We start from the raw sequence: 22,567 nt of genomic DNA, 5'->3' as shown, positions 1-22,567 counted from the left end.
GAACATCAATGTGGAAAGCCGTAGATATATTTCATACTTTTCATATCACAGGCCTATCATTGATCAATCCAGCAACTTGAAGTTTCCTTCACTGGAAGATCGAAATCGGTTGTGAACGCTATACCTACACAAACCATATCAGTATCGCACCCACGGACAATAGCCTGGTCAACCTGGAAACAGATGAAGGAAGTCAGCGGTATCCATCGAAAGTCAACGGTATCCATCGGAATTCGAACTCAACTCGTCACTCTCCATCACGAACGCTTTCATAAAAGGTTCTTTTCAGAGCCACCATTATTTTATTATAATATCTTATTAAAATTATCATAAATTACCTTGCAGATAGAGCATTCCAGGTTTCTCTGAACAATGCACTTTCAGAAAGATTTACTATTCCTGCTAAACCATCAACCAGCAGCGACGGAGAGAGCGCCTTCTGCGTGGTTAAAATCTCAAACGCTCAGGTAGCAACTTTCATTCGCTTGCTGGCCTTCAAGGCGAGAAGACTGCCATCGCGAGAGTTAAACCATCAACCAACAGAGACGGAGAGAGCGCCTTCTGCGTGGTTAAAACCTCAAACGCTCAGGTAGCAACTTTCATTCGCTTGCTGGCCTTCAAGGCGAGAAGACTGCCATCGCGAGAGTTAAACCATCAACCAACTGCGACGGAGAGAGCGCCTTCTGCGTGGTTAAAATCTCAAACGCTCAGGTAGCAACTTTCATTCGCTTGCTGGCCTTCAAGGCGAGAAGACTGCCATCGCGAGAGTTAAACCATCAACCAACAGAGACGGAGAGAGCGCCTTCTGCGTGGTTAAAACCTCAAACGCTCAGGTAGCAACTTTCATTCGCTTGCTGGCCTTCAAGGCGAGAAGACTGCCATCGCGAGAGTTAAACCATCAACCAACAGCGACGGAGAGAGCGCCTTCTGCGTGGTTAAAATCTCAAACGCTCAGGTAGCAACTTTCATTCGCTTGCTGGCCTTCAAGGCGAGAAGACTGCCATCGCGAGAGTTAAACCATCAACCAGCAGCGACGGAGAGAGCGCCTTCTGCGTGGTTAAAACCTCAAACGCTCAGGTAGCAACTTTCATTCGCTTGCTGGCCTTCAAGGCGAGAAGACTGCCATCGCAGGAGTTAAACCAGCAGCGACGGAATAAAGCGTGTCATAACCATCAAGCGTGTCATATTCGCATTCACGACATCCAGTTATGTCTCTGACATTACACACCCGTACTTTTTTATTCATGGCGAAAAATCGTTCATAGCGAAAAAAAGAACATCTTCAAATTTTGGCACTCAAAGGGTAGTGATTCGCCCAGAATGACGGAACTGAGAACAGAGTTAAACCGACTATCCAGTCATAAACTATCCACAATCAATGACGCACTGTTGGATTTTATCGCTATGAAAAATCAAGGTTTAAGCCTAATCAGTTTCAATGTTCAAAGCTTAAGTGCTCATGCTTCAGATATTTTCACTGACAATATACTAACCAAAGTTGATATTTTAGCATTTAGTGAAACTTGGTTGGACAATTGTTCTGCAGAGAGTATAACAGGCTATAATTGCATCGCCGAATATAAACGTTCTAATTGTAGAGCTGCTGGTGTTGCAATTTATCTAAAGGACACTGCGTCTTTGATTGCTATTGTTCATAAACTCGAACAAATTAGTGAGCAATATGATGAAAATTTGTTGTTGGCTGACAATTTCGGCGACATATGTGCAATCGATATTATGTTAAATGGTATAAAAACACTGTTAGGTGTTCTATACATTTCGCCAGATACAACATAAAAAGAGAAGCAATTTTTCATCACACGTAATTTATTTTTATATTCTCGTAAAGTTACACCGATGATCGTTGTGGAGGATTCCAATATAGATGCCTCAAAACAAGATAATACTAAATTCATTGATTTCATGAGCAAGTATATGAAGCTGGATATGGAATCTGATCCTTCACAAGCTACTACGCTTGGAGGCACATGTATCGATCTTGTTTTTGCTAGGAACATCAATGTGGAAAGCCGTAGATATATTTCATACTTTTCATATCACAGGCCTATCATTGATCAATCCAGCAACTTGAAGTTTCCTTCACTGGAAGATCGAAATCGGTTGTGAACGCTATACCTACACAAACCATATCAGTATCGCACCCACGGACAATAGCCTGGTCAACCTGGAAACAGATGAAGGAAGTCAGCGGTATCCATCGAAAGTCAACGGTATCCATCGGAATTCGAACTCAACTCGTCACTCTCCATCACGAACGCTTTCATAAAAGGTTCTTTTCAGAGCCACCATTATTTTATTATAAAGAACTATACTGCATATTTCATAATATTTAATTGCGTTTCAGAATGTTTAATGTAACTAATCTGTAATTTAGTCTAGGCGCATCGTTTAAAATTCTAGTAATGAAAGAGGGGGAAGATGCACAATTCAAACAATCGATCAACTACCTATTCGAATTCGGAAGTATAAATAAAGCGTGTCATATTCGTATTCACGACATCCAGTTATGTCTCTGACATTACACACCCGTACTTTTCCCATCAGACATCCCACCTCTTCCGGGTGGTGGTGTTCTGTCACAATTTTCTGATGATACTGCCATTCTTTACAAAGGTCCTGTCATTAATGCTCTGAAGAATAAACTACAGACAGGTCGGGATGCTTTAACGGAATATTTTACAAGTTGGAAAAGTGTGATCAATGCAGCAAAAACTCAGGTCATCTTGTTTCCACATTCAAGATCTCCATAACTTGTTCCATCAAGCGAATGCCGAATACGGATCGGTGATGAGGTCATCCAATGGTCCGACGAAGTTATCTATATAGGACTCACCTTTGACAAACATCTGATATTCAGGTCACATGTTGACAAAATCGTTAAAAAAATGCAGCATACTCATTAGGTCTCTGTATCCGCTGATTTGTAGAACATCTAAACTGTGCCTGAAGAATCAGATGGCTGTCTATAAACAAATCATCTACCACGCAATTGTATACGCAGTGCCTGTTTGGCGGGGCTATGCACGAACACACAAACTTAGGCTTCAGCGCATTCAAGGTAAGATCTTAAAGATGATTCTAAATCTACCCCCTTGGACAAGGACTAGTGAAGTACATGAGATGGCCTCCCTAGAACAAAAATTCGAACAATACTGCACGAAATTTGAAGAGAGGTGCTCAATCTCTGGAATATAAATAATTCAAAATTTGTACGTATTAGGTTAGTGATAGTTATAAGTAGGTAGATATTTTATAAATAATTAAAATAAATATTATGATTAAACATTAGTATGTAAAACAAGAGTAACTAAAACACCTATTATTAATAACGAATCGTATGAACAACAAAGATGAAAGGCCAAAGGGTCAAAACACTTGTACTGTAAAATGTTAATGTTGGCGAGAGGAGTTAAACCTTCAACCAGCAGCGACGGAGAATGCACCTTCTGCGTGGTTAAAACCTCAAACGCTTAGGTCGCATCTCTCATTCGCTTGCTGGCCATCGAGGCGAGAGGACTGGCATCGCGGGAGTTAAACTTTCAACCAGCAGCGTCGGAGAATGCACCTTCTGCGTGGTTAAAACCTCAAACGCTCAGGTCGCATCTCTCATTCGCTTGCTGGCCATCAAGGCGAGAGGAGTTAAACCTTCAACCAGCGGGAGTTAAACCTTCAACCAGCAGCGTTGGAGAGTGCACCTTCAGCGTGGTTAACACCTCAAACGCTCAGGTTACATCTCTCATTCGCTTGCTGGCCATCGAGGCGAGAGGACTGGCATTGCGGGAGTCAAACTTTCAACCAGCAGCGACGGAGAATGCACCTTCTGCGTGGTTAAAACCTCAAACGCTCAAACGTGCTGGAACTGGATTCTGGAACTGTATTCCGAAACTGATTTGAGTTTCGAAATTGCAGTTCTAGAATTGAAACTGGATTCTGAGTCTGTTATTGGATCTAAATTTAGGTCTTGAACTCAGGGTCCAGTTCTCTATTCCAGACTTCTATTCGTTTTTTTAAAAATCATAATAATACTCCTAAAGAATTATGCGGAATTTACTTTACTGTACCTCTAAACAACCTATTTTTTATTCATGGCGAAAAATCGTCTTCAAATTTCAGAGCTTAGTTCCGGAATATGGGTTTATAAATTCGGAGTCTGTGTGCTGAACTGGATTCTGGAAAATGATTCCGGAACTGATTTCAGCTTCGAAATTGTAGTTCTAGAACTAAAATCCAACTGAAGTCTGAGTCTGTTCTAAGTTCTGAATTTAATTCTTGAACTCAGATCCAGTTCCTAATTTCAGAATTCTTCAAATCGGTTCTTTTTAGAACCATAATAATACTCCCAAAGAATGATGCGAAATTTCACTTTTCTGTACTCTATACAGCTCATTTTTAAATTAGTTGCAGTTTGTAGAACTTCCTTCTTATTTGCTATATAAGGTAAGGTTTGCGTCGGCTGGGATAGGTGTTCGGTTTTCGAGTCGTTCAACGTATTGCGCTGTTTCAAGTGTGGTGAGTTTGGTCACAAGAGCACCGAATATTTAAACAGTGAAAATTGTCCCAAATGTAATTCCGCACATAGAACATCTGAGTGTTCTTCAACTGAATTCAAATGCGTTAATTGTCTGAAAATGAACAAAGAAAGAACCATAGATAATACTCCCAAAGAATTATGCGAAATTTCACTTTTCTGTACTCTATACAGCTCATTTTTAAATTAGTTGCAGTTTGTAGAACTTCCTTCTGATTTGCTATATAAGGTAAGGTTTGCGTCGGCTGGGATAGGTGTTCGGTTTTCGAGTCGTTCAACGTATTGCGCTGTTTCAAGTGTGGTGAGTTTGGTCACAAGAGCACCGAATGTTTAAACAGTGAAAATTGTTCCAAATGTAATTCCGCACATAGAACATCTGAGTGTTCTTCAACTGAATTCAAATGCGTTAATTGTCTGAAAATGAACAAAGAAAGGAAATGGAATTTAGACATTCACCATCCAGCATTTAGTAAGCAGTGTCCTGTATATCTGAGATTGCTTGAAACGAAAAAGAACAACATTATGTCAATGGAATAGCAACTAATCGATGGGAGGCATTAGTAATTGAAAAGTATGTTAGTTTGAACAGCTCGAGTAGTTGGTACTCAATAGACCTCTTACGGTTAAAACGGGAGAGGGATAAACAGTACAAGAGATTCTGTAGAACTAACAATGATAGTCACTGGAGTAGATATACACAAACACGAAATATTTATTCACGGGCCCTGAAGAAGACTAGATATGAATACATACAGAGGAGAATCGATCAAAATCAACAAAACAGTAGAGAGTTATGGAAAATTCTCAAACAGCTTATCAAGCCTACACATATTGCATCGAAAAGTATAACTTTTGACGGTATAGAAGAACACACCGAACAAATTATATCTGAAAAGTTCAACAGTTCATAAATAGTGTTCAGCAGATCAATCAAAGTATTGAATTGGTAGGTGAACCTGTTGAAATAACACAGCCGATGAATAACTATTGTAGACTTGATGAATTTCAACCAATCACTTTTGAACAATTGAAAAATATTTGTTTTAATTTGGGAAAATCGACGGGTATTGATAATGTAAACTCAAAAGTGATACAGGATTGCTTTCATGTTATCGGACACGATCTACTGGATTTGGTAAATGAATCGTTGTACACGGGGCACGTGCCAAAAGTGTGGAAAGAATCTCTGGTTGTTCCTATCCCCAAGGTTACTGGAACGGATAAAGCCGAGGAGTACCGTCCCATTAACATGCTGCACACGCTGGAAAAAATTTTGGAACTTGTTGTTAAAGATCAGCTGATTAACTATTTGAACTCTAACAGTTTTCTAATACCGGAACAATCGGGATATCGTAAGGGTCACTCTTGTGAAACCGCTTTGAACCTAGTATTGGCAAAATGGAAGGAGAAAATCGAATCCAAAGAGAGTATTTTTGCTGTGTTCTTGGATCTGAAGAGAGCCTTTGAAACAATTTCAAGACCTTTATTGTTGCAGACATTGCGGCGTTTTGGCATCGGGGGAATGGCACATGAATGGTTTGAAAACTATTTATGTGGTAGATCTCAAAAGACTGTTTTTAACGATGTAATGTCTAGTTCCCTCGGCAATTCACTTGGTGTGCCTCAGGGAAGTGTGTTAGGTCCTATTCTATTTATCATGTATATTAATGATATGAAGCGAGTCTTACGTTTCTGTGATATAAATTTGTTTGCTGATGATACTGTTCTGTTCATTACGGCTAAAGATTTCAATGAAGCTGCTGCACATTTAAACGAGGATCTAAGTTCGCTGGTTCGATGGTTAAAATTTAAGCAACTGAAACTAGACGTCGCGAAAACTAAATATATGGTTATTTCTTCTGTTAGCACCGGTCATGACGCCAATGTGAAAATTGATGGTGAAATTATTGATCGCGTTAGAGAAATGAAGTATCTTGGAGTCATAATTGATGAAAAGTTAACATTCAAATCTCATATCAATAACGTCATCAAGAAGATTGCCAAAAAATATGGTGTACCGGCACGTCAGAAAAGACATTGCACCGATACACCATATTTTTTGGCAATCTGCACGACAGTTGTTGATGGAATTGGGCTTGGCTCTGCTCATCCGCAGTCTCGTTACTCCATCGTAGCTGATGTGTGTAGCGATGAACTGGTCCGGCGGTAAGGGCCAGGTGAATTACTGTCTGATACTGGTAAAGATATCGGGTTCGATTCCTGATGTGATCAAGGATCTTCCCGGGTTGCAAATTTTCTTGATTAACCCTGGATAGTAAATCCGAGATATTTGAATGTTATTTTGTGGTCAGTCGTTCTTTTGAAGAAGAATCTATACCTGCTAGATTAACCAGATCGTTTTCTTTTGTTTACTGGTTAAGATATGTGCAAAAATATTAATTATCATTTAGATAACTCGTTCTGCTCACACCTTTGTAGGGGTATGAGGTGGGACCATCATCATCATAAAAAAAAAAGAAAATGCATAGCACCGACTCAGAAGCCATTCATTTCGAATTTGGCTGTCGTTGTCAACGTATCGATTATGGCGCGATCGAGGCATCTCCAGGCGAAATACAAAGCTTGCTACCGCAAGCGGAAGAAGCAGGAGGCTTCAACAGAACTCGCAGAAGGAGAGCCGAAACGGCTGTTGAGACGCGTTGAGCAGACAGTAGCAGAGCCGAGTGATGGAGGTGGTTCGTTGAGTTCGCAACCGAGTGGAGTACAATATGAGCACTCGAATGGAATCCGATCAGGTATGTTATTATCACTTATTCTGAATAGTGACGTATTGATTTTCCGATCGGATCCAAGCTACCCTGGATTTCGACAACGTTTTTAGAAATATCAATAAAATTCATTCGAAGTTCTAGTGATAATATTACGGATAGCAGAATAACGTTCTTGATATTTTCCAATAATCTTACATCTTGTTGATTAACTTTAATGCGCGCTGAATAATCGATATTTCATATTGAGGTTTCTATGCCCGGTGAAAAATGAACGGTGGCCCTACTGAAAAATTGGTGGCCAACACGTTTCCTGATGAAAACAAAACAATATGTAAAAGCGATTCACACGCAGCATCAAGCGGCTATCACCTGAATGGAACGATTACGGAACAACAACATTAATTGTAAGCAATTCATATGAAAGGACACTACGTCAAGTTCACGGAACTTTTTAACGTCGGATACGGGAGCAATATTCGGCTAAATAAAATTAATAAACCAATCTGGACGTCGACCGAAGTTGATTGATCGTCTGAACTGTGTTTAATGCATTCTTTTCCCGATGAAAACAAACCAATCTCATTTGCATTTGTGGTTGTAAGTGAGCTGTCAGAGAGCCTAATGATTGATTTTATTACTTCAAAACTTTTAATGTCATTTAGTAATTTGTTCATTACGATTAGTATGATTATTCTATTTTTTTTAAATATTATTATTATTATTATTATTTATTATTATTATTTTTATTTTATTATCATTATTATCAAAATTATAATTGTATAACGGAAGTACACATTTCAAAACGGACCATTGCAATTGTCTCTTAATGAAATCTTCGTACTTGAAAGTTTTCAATAAAATTACTTCACAAATTTTTTGTACCCAGCCTATATTAGTATATTAAAAATGAATTGTTTTTCGCTTAGAATATATAGTTTTGCATTCCATTACTAGCTGCCGAGAATGAAATGTATGAATGGTTTTTTATTTCTTTTTAGATATGATGTGTGTTTATGAAAGGGCTGATCGCGAGTTCAAAAAGCGGTTTACTGAAAATGAGTTTGGTGTAGTGTGTAGCGTTTGTGATCGATTATGGTTTCAAAATGATTTGAAAACTATTAACAGAGAAGAGGAAAATTTGCTTATTACATTAGCTTCTTTTGAATCCACAGATAACTTTAGATCATGTCAAACATGCCGAAGCAGTTTGAGACGTGGGGTTGTACCTAAGCTAGCAAAAACGAATGGTTTTGTATATCCCAATCGTCCGCTAGGTCTACCTCCACTTGATCCCATAAGTGAGAGACTTATCTCACCAAGAATACCTTTTATGCAGATTCGCCGTTTGCGTCATGCTGCAGGTAGTCATTCAATTATGGGACAAATTATTAATGTACCAGTAGATGTTTCTGAGATGGTTCGCGTGCTTCCTAGAAACATTGATTATGATTATTCATTCAATGTTAGCATTAAGAAGCATTCGATTCACAAATCATCCTATTTGAATGGATTCGTTAAAAAAGCTACTGTGAAAAAGTGGCTTATGTACCTTGTTGATACTCCATTATACCGTCGTTATAATATAGTCATCAATCAAGATCAACTAAACCAGTTTGACAACGAGCTGAAATGTATTGATTCTGAGAGTGATTTTGAGCATTTAATTGGACAACAACAAACGCTCCTTTGGAATGAAGACCAGTGTTTGGAAATTGCGCCCGCTCAGAATAGAATTCCTCTGTCAATAATATATGACGAATTTGCGGAAGAACTCTCATTTCCAGATATTTATTTCGGGCATCCACGCACTTATAGAACTGATGTTCATGTTACACCATTTATGATGGCTACAAGTGAGCTCAGGCGCCAGGATAGGCGAGGTGCCAAACCGAAACACCTGTTGTATATGGCAGCAAAAATAATGCGACTTCGTGTTTCAGAAGGTTTGCACAGCACTTTGAGGTGTATGGGAACTGCGAATATAACTCGCGAAATGTTAAAGAACCGAGAGTTCTTGGAGACTTGCATTGAGCGTAATTTATCGTTTCTCAAATCTATCCCAAATTCAGCATGATGTTTTCGCTATGATTAGACAAATATGGAAGACCAACAATATTCATGACTTTGAGTGCCAACGAAACTCGATGGCCCGAATTGTTGAAAGTTTTATATAGCCTTTCTGATGAACATATCGCTAACTTAGCAAATCCAGCAGAGCAACTGACTGCTTTGCAGTCTATACTCGTTAGTGAGCATCCAATCACTTGTTGCATTTATTTCAATAAACTCGTGGATACCTTGCTCAACATATTATCTTTGTCAAGATTTAGTCCCTTTGGCGAATATTATGTGGTCGATTATTTCAAAAGAATAGAGCTTCAGCATCGTGGCAGTACACGTGCACACATTTTGCTGTGGTTAAACAATGATCCTAAAGAAACAATTTCAGAGGACATGCCCGCTACAATTGAACTTATTAATAACCTTTGTTCCATCAATTCTAACAGTAATCAGGTACATAAGCATACATTTACCTGTTACAAACGGAACGAAAAGCGATGTCTATTTAATATCCCATATTGACCCATGGATCAAATTAGAATTATTTTGCCAATGCCATCGAATGACTCCCGTCGTAATCGGTTGATGAAAAAAGGTGAAGAAATGCGCGAAAATTTGAATATAAGAATTTATGCGACATTAGATGAATACGTTTGCGATTGTAATTGTTCATACGATGACTACTTGGATGTAATTCGTGCCTCCACACCAAGACCTATAATTCTTTTGAAACGTTCCATGGAAGAACTTTGGACCAACCCGTATAATCAATGGGTTGCAAACAAATTACTGTCAAACATGGATCTTCAATTTATTCTAGATGAATATTCATGTGCTGCGTATGTTGTTGAATATGTTAATAAAACGAACAGAGGTATTAGTAACTTACATCTCGAATTAGTTAAGTTACAAGAAGAATACCCTGATCAAGATTATGCTTCATTACTGAAGAAAGTTAGTATTAAAATGCTAAATTGAGTATAAATGTGTGCCCAAGAAGCTGCTTGGTACTTACTACGTCAACCAATGTCAAAAGTCAGCCGGAAAGTACAAATTATACCCACCATGTGGCCACATGAACGTATAAAGTCTAGAAAGCATACTAAACAAATGGACGAGGAAGGAATTGATGATGATTCTACCGATGTTTGGACGTTGAACATAGTACAAAAATATGAAAAGCGTGCAGATCTCGATGACATTTGTTTAGCTGACTTCGTAGCGTGTTACACGAAGGATAACAGTAACACGAATTCGTATAAGAAGCGAAATGCACCTCGCATAGTGCGATGGTTGAAATAAAAAATGTCTGAATTAAACGATTACAAGCGTGAAATGGTTCTTCTGTTTCTACCATTTCGAAATGAAGCTTGTTATATTCTTGATCGTAACAAGTTCATTGATTTGTATGATCAAAATAAAACTATCATATTCGACAAGTTAAAGGAATATGATTGTGATATTAATTTGGAACAGATCGTCGAAGAATATCTTCGTGTTGCAGAAGAAAATGAAAGTGATGATCAACAAAAATCCAACGATAAACACAATGAGTACGTACGGGCCGTAACGATAGAGCCCAACGATGATGATATAGAACAGTTGCCTACTGGTGCTCTGTCAGCTGTCATCAAAAAACGTACCAATAGTTCAATCCACGTGCGAATGTGTTGGTGTGGCTATTCTCAGCAGTTGAAAGGTTAATGCTAGTGTGAGTATGTCGAAATAACCCAGTGAATTTTGTCGAGCCGCATCGTGTCAATTATTGAAGACATATATGCAATAAAAAACACTGCAATGCCAAGAGAACAGTTGAGAAAGACATAAAATCGTTCATGAAACTCTATATCACGTAATGGAACTGTCTTCTACTTGGTTCATAAGTTCATAGCTTACGAAATTCTATATGCATTTTTCTAAATGGTATAAAAACACTGTTAGTTGTTCTATATATTTCGCCAGATACAACATACAAAGAGAAGCAATTTTTCATCACGCGTAATTTTTTTTTTATATTCTCGTAAAATAACACCGATAATCGTGGGGGATTCCAATATAGATGCCTCAAAACAAGATAATATTAAATTCATTGATTTCATGAGCAAGTATATGAAGTGTTATCCCCAGCTTCTGTAACATGAGGTGCCAATCGTAACTTCCGCTGTTTCCTCCTAATACCCCGATGGCCGTCATGTTACTGGAATGTATACCGGCAGACACATTGACAATGCGTTTTCGTCGCTCATATATATATATATATATATATATATATATATATATATATATATATATATATATATATATATATATATATATATATATATATATATATATATATATATATATATATATATATATATATATATATATATATATATATATATATATATATATCATTTCCAAATCAACAGTCGATGTGATCGGATGCGTATTTACGTTTCTCTTAACATTTGTCCAGTTGAGCGTTTTAATCCATTCTCAAGGTCATTTTGCTCTGTCTGTGTGCTAGCGAGTGTTAGTATCAATAGGCACAGTTGGCCAGTGCCGGGTGCTATTGTGATATCACTGTATATTGTGTTCTGGTGAAAAGTGCCGTTATACGTTGAATATTATAGACAATTGTGTTTTTTTTTCCTCGTGGAGGATTTTTACACACCATCTGCGGTGATACACCGATCTGCAAAAGCGAGAACTTGGTGGACGATCAGCTGGATATCAAGATAAGTACTGTCTTCTCATTTTTTTTAAATAACTATTTATTGGAATATGAGTTAAAATTAAATTATTAAGATTTAAATTGGGTGTTCAGCCACAAGTGGTGACTTTTCAGCCCTATTATAAATATGATTTGGTTATTACCATGAGGACATTATTTGCTTCCGCAATTCTGAGATTTTTATGTAGGGAAAATTCTAAACCTACTTGTATTGTGTAATGGGGAAAAATGAACTTATATACTAACTTACTAACTAATACAGAGAGCGAATCGATTCAATTGAAGATTGCATCGATTTTTGTCGGATAGTGTCTTCTCATTGTTTATTCTCCCGCCTTTCTATTATCGGTTCCTCATCATTTTATCCTCACAACTATCCGTGAGGACATGAGCAACTCTGAACCTGATCCTCCCCCTCCCGATGATCAGATGGAGACTTCTGCTGACAGCAGTAAGATTCGCATTAAGAGCTATCCGGTTGGGCTTGCACTCCCGGTCGGACCTTATGCGGTATATTTCCGGACCAAATCAAACGACAAAAAATTTAATATTTTGAAAATATCTCGTGACCTGTCCTCGCGATATTCTACTATAAAAAGAATAGATAAAGTACGACCAGACAAACTCAGGGTCTTACTAACCAGCTCTCAGCAGGCAAACGAGATTGTTCGAAATGAGCACTTTACGCGGGACTACCGCGTGTACGTACCAGCTCGTGAAGTCTAAATAGACGGCGTGATAACCGATTCGACTCTGACTTGTGAGGACATTCTTAAGTACGGAGCAGGTTGTGTTAAAGACCCTTACTTAAGAATGTCAAGATACTGGATTGCAAACGCTTGCATTCAGTATCGATCGCCGGGGATGGAACAAAATCTTATCTCCAATCAGATTCTTATCAAGTTACCTTTGCTGGCTCGGCTTTACCCAACTACGTCCTCTTGGACCGGGTTCGTCTGCCCGTTCGTCTCTTTGTACCGCGAGTAATGAACTGTACCAACTGTAAACAATTGGGGCATACAGCTTCTCATTGCTGCAATAAGCCCCGGTGTGCCAACTGTGGGGGAGGACATGCGGATGGCTCTTGCGGTAAGGATACTGAAAAGTGCCTCTATTGTAAGGAGGTTCCGCATGACCTCTCGGCATGTCCCGCGTATAGACTTTGCGGTGACAGAATGAAGCGTTCTCTGAAAGAACATTCTAAACGCTCTTTTGCCGATATGCTGAAGAGTGCCACTCCCCCCAAACAAATAACGAACCCATATGCCTGCTTGTCAAATGACGAGAGTGATTATGACGACACTTTGGAAGGTACATCTTCAGCTGTCCCTCAAAGCTATAGAAAGAGAAGAAATATATCCTCCCACAAGCTTCCTAGTAAGGGTTCGAAAATATCCTCAGAAGGGCCTCTGAAAGTTACAGCTAGAGGAAGTGGTGCTAAAGCAAAACCGAAGCAAAATGCTCCTGGTCTAGGAAATCTAAATTCTACGAAAGAATTCCCACCACTTCCTGGGACATCAAACCCCCCAAGCGTCCCCGAAAATCTATCTGAGAACCAACTCAGTGCTGGACTTATCAAGTTCTCAGATATTGTGGACTGGGTTTTCAAAAATTTCAACATATCTGACCCTCTTAAAAACATTTTAATTGCATTCATACCTACAGTGAAAACATATTTGAAGCAGATGACTGCAAATTGGCCCCTTCTTTCAGCGATCGTTTCCTTCGATGGCTAAGTCACCCTTCGAGGTTAAGGATTCAATCACTGTTTTACAGTGGAATTGTAGAAGTATCACCCCGAAAATAGATCCTTTCAAAATTCTACCCCTAAACTTCCACGATTTTAACATTATTCGTCTGGATCGAGATGATCCCTATGGAGGAGTACTTTTGGGGATCAAAAAGTGCTATTCTTTCTATCGAATTAACCTCCCATCGATACCAGGCATTGAAGTTGTCGCATGTCAAATAACAGTAAAAGGCAAGGACCTTTGCATTGCTTCCATCTACATTCCCCCAAGAGCCTCGGTTGGGCATCGGCGGCTCAGTGATATCGTAGAGCTCCTTCCTGCACCGACGTTGGTTTTAGGAGACTTTAACTCACGGTACGGGATGGGGCTGTCTTCACGATGATAACAGATCAACTATGATCCATGATATTTGCGACAACTTCAATATGACACTCTTGAATACGGGAGAAATGACACGGATTCCTGCACCACCAGCAAGACCAAGTGCGCTGGATTTATCCCTCTGCTCGACATCGCTACGGTTAGATTGCAAGTGGAAGGTGATCCCTGATCCCCACGGTAGCGATCATCTACCTATCGTAATCTCAATCACCTGCGGATTAAGACCATCGGAGACCATGTTTCATATGACCTCACACGAAATATTGATTGGAAAGACTACGCAAATTCGATATCTGAGAAACTCAAAACAGCACAAGAACTTCCTCCGGAGGAAGAGTACACGTTTATGGTTGGCTTGATTCTCGATACTGCGATTCAAGCTCAGACGAAACGTGTACCTGGCGCGAAAACTAACATCCGTCCTCCCAATCCGTGGTGGGACAAAAAGTGCTCATCACTGAACGCTGATAGAGCCTCGCGTTCAAACAGTTTAGAGCCAATGGAACACCTGATAATTATCGTAATTACGCAACGTTAGACACGCAAATGAAGAACTTAATTAAAGCAAAAAAGGCGGGTGGGTAATGTCAGAGACATAACTGGATGTCGTGAATACGAAAACAACTGACATGTTCCTTAACACTTCCGAATATCAATTAGTTGATCAATTGTATGAATTATGCAAGCATTCCCCTTTGCACATTTTCCGCAAAAACAAAGAAGGCTTCACTTTTTATTGAGAGGCTTGTTTCTACCTGATTTCGTTTGTAGCTTTTTCACTAATGGGCGGTCCTAACGGCTATAAAAATATCCGCATTCAGAATTTTAATGTTGATTATTTCATTTCGGATTTGCATAATTTATTGAAAGAAACTATCAATATGCTGAAAGGACTCGTTTCTAGCATTCAGAAAGGTCAAATTGCGTAATTCTCTACGACATTAAACTCTGGAACATTTTTCGCAAAAACAAAGAAGGCTTCACTTGATCTCGTTTACTGTGAGTTTCACACAGCGAAATGTGCACAAATCTAACCAAACTGTTCTAGATTTGCAGTAAACTGAGGATATTTTCCTACGATTTGCGAACAACAAATCCTAATAGTTCTTTAGAAAACTTTTAGAGCCATTAGAACGGCTGATTTTGTGCAATGCTCTCCACCGTTGTTTTTTTTCCCAATGCTAATGACTGGCAGCTGTGACGTAATCGCTCTTGTCGAAAGCGAAACTAGCTGTGCAGACGACACAAAACACATCTGCTCGCAGTGGCGATAGAATCCAAACTGATTGAATTTTTGTTAAGAGATTTCCTTTTATGTGATTTCGTTTGTAGCTTTTTCACTAATGGGCGGTCCTAACGGCTATAAAAATAGCCGCATATAGAATTTTAATGTCGATTATTTCATTTCGGATTTGCATAATTTATTGAAAGAAACTATCAATATGTTGTAGGGATTCGTTTCTAGCATTCACAAGGACCAAATTGAGGAACTCACTGCGATATTCACCACTTCTCGGAACATTTTTCCCGGACTATTTGTTGTACAGCAGCAGATATTTCGTTCTCTTCCTTAGAACGCGTTCTGATTTGCTGGTGTTGACATGGATCAAATCAGACAAGTTTTTCAATAGTGTACTATTGAAATACTTCAATGCTTCTGCTATACACGTTTAAATTGAAAAAATTTCGATTCTATTGGTAGTTAGATTATATAAATCCTTTCACAGATCACTGAGCTATGAGCTTTAAAAATACGAGAAAGGAAAACGCGCCATATGAATTATCCTCTTCGATACTCGTTTATACCAAACATTTCAGAAAAGTTTAATTTTGAATTATTTGAGACTATGTCACAAAACTGAAAATTTTATCATAAAATTGTGATCATATTTCCGATGGCATGTCGCAAGAATTATGTTAATTCATTAGATACAACAATAGATATTCACGATCAAAAACTTATCACTCTCTCAGAGGGTAAATTTTGAAAAGGCACCCCATAGTAAAGTAAGTCGTATTCACGACAAAAGAACCGATTTGAAGAATTCTGAAATACATAACTGGATTTGAGTTCAAGAATTAAATTTAGAACATAGAACAGACTCAGAACTCAGTTGGATTTTAGTTCTAGAACTACAATCATTTTCCAGAATCCAGGGGTGGAATCATGTAAGGTGATAAGTGACTATCACCTCCTGGTGATAAAGAGGTGATCACCAAAATGTTTGGAATCACCGAAGGTGATCACTTTTACTATCACCATCTCCGGTGATTGAGCCAACTTCACTCCATTTATCACCTGTCAAGAAACGTCAATTTTTCAGGAGTAAAATATGAATGTGGCGTATACCGTTGACATTAGGAGGAGTAACATATGAAAGTGGCGTATACCCATATAATATTTTAAAATCTAAGGTTTTATTCCTTTAGTTTTCAATTTTTTTCATTAATTCGAGTCATGTTTATCAATGATGATTTGTATGGATCGAAGAGTAACGTTGAAAAAAGTTACCTGCGCACAAAAAAAAAAATTTCACTTGTTGGTTTAATTTAGCGCCGATTTTTATTATTCAATGGAAATCAATGTCACAGTCAATTCTTTGGGATAAATTTGCTAGCTTTGAAATGACACGAATTGTTAGATCTTCTTGATGTTTCACAACGGATGGCATTCCTCTCGAATGAGAAAGATCCGTTAAATAATTTCTTGTATAGTTTTCATTCACTTTACGATTATGGCATTTCACAGAGCTTTCAAATGCTACCTCCATTTTGGAAATTTTACCCACCGGTACTACGAATATCCACTAAGATTAGCAGCAACTAATTGTCCAAAAATATTGCCTTATTTAGTTCAACTCACAAGAAGAAAATTAAGAACGCAGTTTAATCTTTTTTACTCGTTCAGTTGAACGAGACTGATATGTCGCTTACTAAGTCACTGCTATCTAATTGTACTGTATATGTTAATCTATGCTATTTTTATGTTACGTTATGTGCAACAGGAGATGTCTACATTCATAAACTTATCACTTTTCCAGAAAGCAATTTATCTTTGACTTTACGAATACCCCAATGATATTCCTTCAAATAATAATTATAACATAAATGAATTGATTTAATTGATAAATACTACCGTTCATTCTATGAATTCTTTAAACTATATAAACTAAGTTACTTTTCATTTTGGTATTTAATTCTGACACAATATCAGTACTAATTTTATTAAAAAATTATCCTCTCCGACCAATATTGGTAGGTTGTTTATATCAGTGGCTTGAAATTCACCTAACGGACAATAATTTATAAAGCCACTTCTCAAAAAATCAAATCACTACTGAAAGTGATAACTAAATTGCTATCACCCCCATTTTGACATGAAGGTGATTAAATCGCGGTGACTATCACCTTACGTAATGCCAACGTTTGATAGTGATGTTAGCCTCTCAGCAGTGGTGACAGAACTTGGTGATAATCACCTTACATGATTCCAAATTTTCAAAAGTGATAATCACTTGGTGATAATCACCTTACATGATTCCACCCCAGTTCAGCACGCAGACTCTGAATTCTAAACTCATATTCCGGAACTAAGCTCTGAAATTTGAAGACGATTTTTCGCCATGAATAAAAAATGGGTTGTATAGAGGTACAGTAAAGTAAATTCTGCATAATTCTTTAGGAGTATTATTATGGGTTTAAGAACAACCGAATAGAAGTCTGGAATAGAGAACTGGACCCTGAGTTCAAGACCTAAATTTAGATCCAATAACAGACTCAGAATCCAGTTTCAGTCGCTGCTGGTTCTCACCTTGGTGGCCAGCAAGCGAATGAGAGATGCGACCTGAGCGTTTGAGGTTTTTATTAACCACGCAGAAGGTGCATTCTCTGTCGCTGCTGGTTGATGATTCCACTCCCACGACGTCTGCTTCCATCGAACGCACGAAAAGAAATGCTCGATTTTCGCATAAATCATCGCATAAATATCTGTTTATTAATCTTATTTTTGTGTATTACATCAACATTTTACAGTACAAGTGTTTTGACTCTTTGGCCTTTCATCTTTGTTGTTCATACGATTCGTTATTAATATTAGGTGTTTTAGTTACTCTTGTTTTACATACTAATGTTTAATCATAATATTTATTTATGATCGATTTTCGTCCACGGTTCCCCTTTTATACGCATTCAGTTGAAGATATGTGCCTGAGTATCTCAAAATCGTCGTCCTTGCGCGAAAAACCCAAGCGAAAGTAAAAAGTTTTCCGCGTTGTTTTCAAATTTTAAGAAAACTTAATTTTTGAGTTGTTTGTGGTTATCGCACACTGTTCAAAATATTATCCTGAATTCCTGATCATATTTTTGATGAAATGGTGAAAGAATTATGTTGCTACCATTGATACAAGTCGAGATATTCGCGATTAAGTTCTGCCCATTCTTCCATATGGCTAATTTTGAAAAGGCGCCCCATAGTAAAGTAAGTCGTATTCACGACAAAAACGCGGTTACTGGCGCCGGTTTGTTGACGGATTAACAAAAGAAACATCGATGAGCACTCTCTGGAACACAGCCCGACGAATGCGCAACAAAAACACCACAAACGAAAGCGAGGAATATTCCAACCGCTGGATATTCGATTTCGCTAAAAAAGTATGCCCAGACTCTGTTCCGGAACAGAAGATCACCCGCGCCGCGACACCAAATACAAACGAAACACCGTTTTCGATGGTAGAGCTCTCACTTGCGCTCTTGTCATGTAACAATAGAGCCCCGGGGCTAGACAGAATCGAATTCAACTTGTTGAAAAATCTGCCTCACCTCGCCAAAAGGCGCTTGTTGAGTTTATTCAATAAGTTCCTTGAGGGCAATATTGTGTAACTTTTGACTAGCTCAATCGGGTTCTTATTTCATCAGGGTCGGCTTTTCGCTGTTGCTCAAGGAGGACTCACAACCGTTTAACTTACCTGACATCATATCACGAAAGAAAAGATCGACATGCAAGACAAAAACAAGGCTCATTGAAAAAATAGTTATACAAAACAAATGCAATACATGTTAACACTTATATTTAAAACTTTTGCGCTTACATGGTCGGTACCGATGCGGCCGTCAGGAACTGTTGGGGCCCTTGCTTCAGGAACACTCCGGTGAGAGAGAGGATATCGTACAGGAACATTACAGTGCAGATAGAGCACTACCAGGATTCCAGCTGGTTCCGGGTATGGTCGTAACTGTGGCTCTACCTACGGCGCTCGCCAGCACAAGGGAAACTCATCGGTCCAGATTATAGAGAGCGGGGGCCAGGCTCAACCAGTCCTCTCCAAACCCAAACCTCCAAAGCGTCCGTTCCCTCACTTGTCGCTAGCGTGTGACACGACAATGGCGAAAGTCTCGTCGGTCACCAGCACCTGTTACACGAAAGCTTTCACTGCTGGTTGGGGTGTCTTTATCAAATCTCCAGCGACGACTTCAAAGCGACGATTCCGGGATCCGGTGAGTTTTGCCGAACACTCGTAGCCGATCGAATCGCCGGGGTAAGATCACCCCCTTTCAGACTTCTGCCGTTGAAGTAGACCACGTGGTGATGAGAAGTCCGGAGACTTTTCCGGTCGTTTGTCCAGTTCACTTTCTACCGAGGTATCCTTCGACACTCGCACAGCTTCGATTCAGTTCCAGATGAGAAGCACTACCTCGCGTGTAGAAATTCCACTCTGGCTACGATGGCTTTTTCGACGGTTTCCTCTACTTGGTCGGAGTCACAAACTTTCACGTCCGACCTCAAAGGCAGTCTTTTGTCCTCTCCATACTATATTTCTCTTCACTCTTCACCTCTTCTATCTCCTTTCTCTTTCTCACACTCTCTCTGTTCTTCTCTTCCGGAAACAATGGTGATGTGTTGCCACAATCTTTCGCTCGATGACAGTCGGCGAAAAACACGCTGATGGATTCTTGACGAGTTAGTTGTTAGTTAGGGCTTATAGACAAGGGGTTAGTAGGATTAGTATATTTACAAAATTTATCACTTAACCTATTCACAAATTTTATATTGAGCCTTAAATGAACTTTAAATCGAAAAATATAAAGATAGAACAAAATTTGCAATATAAAAAAAACAAGCTTTACAAAAAAAAAAGTTAAATGTATCTGTCATGAATGTGGACCCGTTTAATTGTTCAGGTGTCAACGGTAACAATTATCCACTCGCCCGCGGAAAAATTGCAGAGCTTACTCAGCAATTTTTTCGTCTATACATCATGAACCAGTCACGTCCCTGAACCTTCGATCAGCATCAATGAGGCGAAAGTTCGGATCTATGTCGTTTTTTTTCGTTTATTCGGAACGCTCACCATATTCTTTCACCTGAGAGCAGTATTATACGCGTTGTATGACAGTTTTTTTTCTTTTACCAAAAAAAGGCAACTTTAAAGATCCCCTTTAAACTCATTTTTATATACCCTTATAAGAATGTTTCCTAATCTTCTAACCTATAAGAATTCCTATCCTAAACTCAGTCACCCTAATCCTTTCACTCTCTCACACAATCGGGTACCCTAAAATTTCATTCATTCAACTCCCACTCATTCATTCTTTTATTCTAAACTTATCCTTAATACAACTATAGTTTCCCCGAAGAGCGATTCCTACTTCTGACGAGTTCGATGAGGCACTGAGCTGCCTCAATCGATGAATATATACATATATGTCTATTTTCTTTTTATCTACCAGCTGGTTTAATCACTTAGTATCCTTCCAAGTAGAAGAAATAAGTCATCCGTTATAGACGGGTAAACATGACGTTCACTGTATGGATTTTCTATTATCGAAAACTTACGTAAACGTTTATTTTGAGCCACCCTGTACCATCAGGTTGCAATCATAATTACTGGCAACTGGTGCAAGGGCGATGCGAAAAGAATAACGTTAGCCATTTTTGTGCGAACACACAGAGGCAATCAGGCGAAAGGAAAACGTCAAATCGATGGAATGGTGAGCTTTCAACTTCTTGGTAAAAATGGTAAAAACTGACAAGCTGCGGAGATGTTTGATACCAATATTGCATTAGAGGCGGAGACAATTAGTTACAGCAGATACCCAACGATGAACTTTTCGGAACAAATTCCGTACAACAATATCGCCAACTTGGTAAACAGATAAGTATTTTTCTTATTACATTAACTATGATAGAACAGCTCTAATCTGCTTGTTTTTTTTTCAGGGTTTGTCAGCTATATGCGAGATTGAAACCTGTGATTCTGGAAATATGGCCATAAGTGGAAATAAATGTGTTTTGATAAGTTTCTGTTGTGTTCCGAAATTCCGCCGTGCAGTCACGGATGGATAGAATTACAATTTTTTATTTTGTATTAGCCCGGCTTCAGATGAACTGCTGGCCATACTCCCAGGTGTTTACCATCCAAATCTTGAAGCTCATATGATGAGGAGCCTATTTTCGCTACCACTCGCGCTGGCAAGAATTGTGGACCATACTTGGCGTTGTAATGGTCTAAGGCGCTGGATAACTTCATATTACGTCTAAAAACAAGTTGTCCCACCTGATAAGCTTTACTATAAGCTTTGTGACGAAGATTATAGCGTTTTTCACCTTCTTGATGTGCTGTTTTTAGCTTTGTTTGTACAACATCGCATATTTTACCAAACAGGCCTTTTTGTTTCGAGGCACGATCATCAGATGGCAGTTCTTCGTCCGATCTGAGTCGGTGGTCTGATCCCTTCCAGAACATTTCATAACCGTGTGTAACAAAATAAGGTGTGAGAGCAGTTTCGGAGTGTATTGACGAATTCAAAATCGTTTCGATTTCCGATAACTTGGTATCCCAAAGCTTTTGATCTTCTTTCACATATGACCTTATCGCGGTATTGACGGTTCTGTTTACCCTCTCGACAGGGTTGGCCTGTGAGTGGTACTTAGAATTCAGCCAATGACGAATTTCAAACCTTTCCAGAAGTTTTTTGAATTCTCTGGACAGAAAGCAGGTAGCATTGTCCGTGATGACAATTTCTGGAATTGAATTTCGGAAAAACCATTGGTCTCGAAGGGTGGTACTCAGGGATCCACTATCGATTTTTCTAAAAGGAATCAACATGATATATTTACTGAACAAATCAAGCACAGACAATATGTATTGATTCTGCTTTTTACTTCGTGGCAGTGGACCAATATAGTCCAAAGCTATTATCTGCCACGGGTGAGTGGTTATTCTTTGGTCACCCAACTGAGGGGCCATAGCTATGTTTGGAGCCTTAGTCTCCTTACAAGTAGTACATTTCTGTATGTGGTCACGGACCTCAACTGTCATGCGAGGCCAAAAGTAACGCTGTTGGATTCGGGCGAGCGTTTTGTCTACTCCCAAATGCA

Source organism: Malaya genurostris, chromosome 2 (genome assembly GCF_030247185.1).
Source record: "Malaya genurostris strain Urasoe2022 chromosome 2, Malgen_1.1, whole genome shotgun sequence".
Lineage (NCBI taxonomy): Eukaryota > Metazoa > Arthropoda > Insecta > Diptera > Culicidae > Malaya > Malaya genurostris.
The sequence above is the reverse complement of the archived record's forward strand: the minus strand, read 5'-3'. Positions refer to the sequence as shown.